Raw genomic sequence first — 5552 nt, forward strand, 5'->3', positions numbered from 1 at the left:
CAGATCTGCTGAATCAGAAACTCTGGGGGTGGACCCCATCATCTATTTCCAGGTGATTCTAGTTAACTACTCAAGTTTGAGGACCACTAAAATGCACAAGAAAGGGTTAGATGTGAGAATTCATTTGAAAACTTACTGCTTTTCAAAAGGTATGAAGCCAGGTGCAGTGGCTCACGCCTATAATCCCACCACTTTGGGAGGCCGAGGTGGGTGGATCACCTGAGGTCAGGAGTTCGAGACCAGCCTGACCAACATGGTGAAACCTTGTCTCTACTAAATACAAAATATTAGCTAAGAGTGGTGGTGCATGCCTGTAATCCCTGCTACTCGGGAAACTGAAGCAGGAGAACTGCTTGAACCCCGGAGGCAGAGGTTGCAGTGAGCCGAGATTGTACCATTGCACTTCAGCGTGGGCAACAAGAGTGAAAACTCCATTTCATTAAAAAAAAAAAAAAAAAAAAAAAGTATGAAAACCACCACTAGTCTCTCAACTTGTGGTCAAAGTACAGTTTCTTTCTTTTATTTCAGACAGGGTCTCGCTCCGTCACCCAGGCTGGAATGCAGTGGTGTGCAGTGGCGTGATCACGGCCCACCACAGCCTTGACTTCCTGGGCTACAGCGATCCTTCCACTCCAGCCTCCCCAGTAGCTGGGACAACAGGCACACGCCACCATGCCCAGCTAATTTTTGTGCTTTTGGTAGAGACAGGGTTTCACCATGTTGGCCAGGCCGGTCTTCATCTCCTGAGCTCAAGCCATACACCCACCTAGGCCTCCCAAAATGCTGGGATTACAAGCATGAGCCACCGCGCCCAGTCCAAAGTACAGTTTCTATGAGAATGTAATTTCTAACTGAGAACTAAACTCTGAAGGGAAGAAGTGCACTGTGACAATAGTATTAAGATGACATTGTGTCAAAGAAACTCCTGGATCTTAAGGCACATTCAGTAAATCTTTGTCTATACCTGAGGAATGTTATAAAAGGCAAACACACACAGAGAAAGAAACATTTGGAACAATGACACTGATTATCCAACAAAACTGTGGGGGCAGAAAATATAACAGTGGTTGGCAGAAAGGGGGAGAGTGAATAAAAGGGGCATGTAAGAATTTTTTTTTGGTGGGAGGCAATGGTATTGTTATATGTATCTTGATTATGGTGTTAGTTACATGATTCTATCTGTCAAAACTCATAGAACTCAATACTAACAAAGGGTTAATTTTACTAGACACAAATTTTACTTAAAAATAATGAGTGTAGAGCTTCAGTTTTAGGAAATGAGTTCGGGGATAAGCTGTACAACAATGTGGTTGTACTGAACTGTACCCTTAATAATGACTAGAATGCTACATTTTGTTACATGTGTTTTACCACAATTGTATTTTGTAAGATAAAAGCAAGGGGATAAAAGAATATACCTTAACTCTGGTGGCAGGGTCTGGGGAAGGGGCGGCAGGCGCCACGTCCGGCCACAAAGGTGGCAAGAAGAAGACACTGAAACAGCCCAACAAGCAGGCCAAGGAGATGGACGAGGAAGATAAGGCTTTCAAGCAGAAACAAAAAGAGGAGCAGAAGAAAGTCGAGGAGCTAAAAGCGAAGGCTGCAGGGAAGGGGCCCTTGGCCACAGGTGGAATTAAGAAATCTGGCAAAAGTAAGCTGTTCCTTGTGCCTGAGGAGATGGTGACCCTTTATTTCATCCGTATTTAAACATCTGTATTCCCTGCCATAACATCTTTTGCCACCTATAGCTGGAATTAAGTGTTGTCTTCGGGCTGTTGTACATTTAAGAATAAACTTTTGTAAAAAAAAAAAAAAATACTTTAACTTTCTTGCATTTGCTGTTAAAAAAAAAAAGAATTCACAAAAAATTAGTAAAAAGAATTGAGTATAGGGTGGGAAACGCTATGTAAGATTAGAATTGAGCAAGGATTTTCAATATACGTGTTTATATATTGTTTGGATTGTCAATGCCTTCCAGTCCAAGGAACACACTTGTACTCTCGAGCAAGTTGCAAGAGAGAGAACACGCCATGAAGAACTGCAGCATCTGTTAGGAACCTGGAATGGATTGATCAGAGGATTTGGGCTTGTGTTGGATCATGTTGGGGAGAGATTCACGGAAGTGGGGCTTTGTTCTGGACTGGATGCTGTAATGGATCTTATCTAAAAGGTGGAAGGAATGAAGTGAGGCTAAAGCTGTGAGTGGCCAAGAAGCAGGAGTCCCTCACGTTAGCGGCATGGGAGGATGTTTTGTCATTTTTGTGGCTTCAACAATGTTCTAGTTTCTGCCCGCTCAGACGCGATTACTGAGCGGTCTTGTTCTTGTCTTGACCCATCGTGGTCAGTGTGGCCCTGTCTGACACTGATGCTCTGCGACATGGTTTATGTTCAACAGAACACCAAGGCCTATCAGACAGTGCCAGGCCCAAGACTAGAAGCAAACCAAATGTCCATCAAATTTATAAATAGGTAAACAAAGTGTGGTTTATCCATGCCATGAAGACTCTTCAGCAATAAGAACAAACTGCTAATACATTCAACAGCATGAATGAATCTTTAAAAGTGTTATGCAATAATAACTCTATAGTAGGAAACCTGGCAGCTACCACCTTCACCAAGTGATCAAAGTTAACATCACCAGGAATAAGACATGGTGACTCCACCTACCTCCTCATATGATGCAATGAGAAGGGCAAAGCATCACCTGTGTGGCATTCATGACTGCAATTTAGTTCTAAGAAAATACCAAACTCAAGCTGAGGGGCATTCTACACACTCTACAGCAAAACTGGCCAATACTCTTCAGAAAAGTATTGAAGTTTTGAAAGAACAGAACTGGAGATCTGTCCCAAGTCCTAATGAGACATGACAAGTAAATGTTACATGGGATCCTCGGTTGGATTCAAGACCTGAAAAGGGACATTTGTAGGACAAATGGCGACATGTGAATGAAGCCTGTAAATCAGTTACTAGTACTGTATATGTAAATGTCTAGGTGTAATACTTGTCCTGGTTTAGATCATTGCACTCTAGTTAGGTAAGATGTGGGCATTAGAGGAAATTGGGTAAATGGTATATGAAAACTCTGTGTACCATTTTTGCAACACTTCTGTAAGCCTAAAACTATTTCAAAATAAAATTGCTTAACAACAAGGAAAAAAAGGGCCAGCCATGGTGGCTCACACCTGTAAGTCCAGGACTTTGGGAGGTTGAAGCAGGAGGATCACTTGAGCCCAGAGTTCGAGACCAGCCTGGGCAACAAAGTGAGACCCTGTCTCTACAAAAGAGTAGCCAGCATGGCAGTGCATGTCTATGGTCCCAGCTACTCATGAGGCTGAGGTAGGAGGATCACTTGAGCCCAGAAGGTTGAGGCTGCAGTGAGCCATGTACTCCCTGCCTGGGTGAGTGAGACCCTTTCAAAGAAAGGAGAGAAGGCCAGAGCGAGAAGCAAGAGTGAGGGAGAAAGAAAGAAAGAGAAAAAGAGAGGAAGAAACAGAGGGAGAGGGAGAGGGAAAGAGAGAGAGAGAAAAGCATTATGCTAAGTGAAAGAAGCCAGATACAAAAGGCTACATAGTTCTGAGACCATTTGTAAGACATTTTGAAAAGGCAAAAACTGTTGGTACAGAAATCATATCAGTGGTTTCCAGGGATGGGGGTTGGGGAGTGAAGGGGAGCAGAGAAATTTTAGAGCAATGGAAAATTCCACTATATTTTGTGATTTTTTTTCAACACTCATAGAATTGTATAATAAAAAGGGTGAATTTTATAGTATCTGAGGAGTAATATGATAAATCTCACCTACAAATAAGCAAGCAAGTCAACACATTTTCAATGTATCCTGTCTCTTCTGCAATCAAAAAGACTGCAGAAGAAGATTGACACTGAAAAGAGAACAGGTTAGAGAAACATGGTGTAGTGTCTCCAGAACAACCTCAGGCGACAGGGCTGTCTGGCTGCCTAAAGTCATTTCTGCAGGGAAGGCAGGCAGACTGGCTGCTAGAGGGAAGTGAACAGACTCATGGACCCCAGCAGTCACTCTGGTGAGCAGCTCCGAGACTCAGTGACAACGGTGACATCCAACCAACATGAATATCACCCCAGTGCTTGATTTAAAAAAAGCTTGGGGAAAATGGATTGCCATGACCTTCAACTAGCATGGGCACGATAAACTTTTGACAAACTTCAATTTACCTGGAAAACTAAGTAAGGAACAAATGAGGTGTTACTATAGTTTGTGGGGTTTTTGTTAAAATCTGGAAAACTTAAATATATACAAAAAGAAACACTGTAGTATAGGGAACCCTTATATTCTCATCACCCAGCTTCAGTAATTAGGGGCATGAAGTTTTAAAAATATATTTACAGATGACAATTATTAAACTTGCGTGTCTTGAAAAGTGTGAAGATTAAAACTCTGAGTACTGCCTAACCGTAACTAAAAGCTTCTAATATGCTGTGTGAAGTTACTTAGGCTATCATCATGAGCTTAATACATATCTTTAATTATTTCTCCCAAAGATGAATATGGTTGTCTCCACTACTGCTTTCTAATATATTTGAATCTGGAGATATCAATATAATACAGACTTCTAATTTGATCCAGAAAATTATTTTCTTCTTCTGTAGGTTTATTTTAAATATTAGAAAACATTTCCACTTACTGTAAAATAATTTTAAAAGCTACTGAATAAACTGTCATTTTTTTAATCAGGCATGAAGGGAGGATTATAAAAGTCATTAAGAATTTAAAAGAAATTAAGAGCAATGATGCTTGGAATTATTCCCAAGATCATAAATGTTCATAAAACTATTTTCTTAGTCTTTATTTGTGACTACAAAGTATTTTAAGACTAGACTAAAAGTCTAAATACATTTTAGTATTTGCTACTAAATAGTCTTTTAAGATACTACTACAAAGTCTTTATTGAAAACATCCTTTGTGCCAACATGTATCTGCTTTTCTAGGGGGTCAGGGCAGGCAGTGGTTCTAGTTTCTACAAGGTTACAACCCTGTTCAAATTTAGAAGCAATGTCAGAGGGTGACGGGGCACCACTGTAAGAGTTAGAGGAGAGAGGACCCAGGTTATCCAGCCCATTAGCCTCAGGGGTGAAAACTACTCTGGGTGAAGACTCCTGCCTTGATTTTATCTTCCAGGTGGGAAAAGAGGCCTTAGGGGAGGAAATAAACTCATTGATCAGTCATTGGGAGCTTTCTGGGTGCTAGGCAGGTTCTTATAAACTGACATTAATCCAAGTGATGTCATTTAATGATGCCTTTTCATGAAATCTGTAACTCACCTAACAGATTTCTTTTTTAAGCCTGTATGTTCTCTGTGAAAAAGGGGGACACCCTATCAATTCTGAAAGACAGAAGTGAAACATTGTATCAGAAATTTGAGGGAAAAAAATTTACAGAAAACTCAGGACGTGACGGCTTCACTGATGACCTGAATTCGACCAAATATTTAAAGAAGAATATCAATTCTTTTCAAACTCTTCTAAAAAACTAAAGAGAAGGAAATACTTCTTTTTTTTTTTTTTTTTTTTTTTTT

At 40.6% G+C, this 5552-nt stretch overlaps 1 protein-coding gene and 1 pseudogene across 8 annotated transcripts in view; one reads left to right on the top strand and one right to left on the bottom strand.

Annotated features, from left to right (window-relative positions):
- The window catches only part of SIRT5 (sirtuin 5), a 39934-nt gene that overhangs the window by 29721 nt on the left and 4661 nt on the right, over nucleotides 1-5552 (bottom strand). Inside the window, exon 2 of one of the 7 annotated variants that reach the window (XM_017891135.1) lies at nucleotides 5299-5360. The exons of 3 other annotated variants lie outside the window; for them this stretch is intronic. The gene's annotated coding sequence lies outside the window, so the exon portion shown is untranslated. Of the gene's footprint in view, nucleotides 1-1418; nucleotides 1443-3798; nucleotides 3824-5298; nucleotides 5531-5552 lie in introns of those variants that run through there. 3 more of the 7 variants (XM_017891134.1, XM_017891137.1, XM_017891143.1) reach the window with 3 other exon arrangements.
- Nucleotides 92-1816, top strand: LOC108541580 (translation machinery-associated protein 7 pseudogene; annotated as a pseudogene). Its single transcript, XR_001888989.1, has 2 exons — nucleotides 92-149; nucleotides 1391-1816. The product of XR_001888989.1 is annotated as a translation machinery-associated protein 7 pseudogene (transcript).

This window comes from Rhinopithecus bieti, unplaced genomic scaffold, assembly GCF_001698545.2.
Source record: "Rhinopithecus bieti isolate Rb0 unplaced genomic scaffold, ASM169854v2 scaffold_19939, whole genome shotgun sequence".
Classification (NCBI taxonomy): Eukaryota; Metazoa; Chordata; class Mammalia; order Primates; family Cercopithecidae; genus Rhinopithecus; species Rhinopithecus bieti.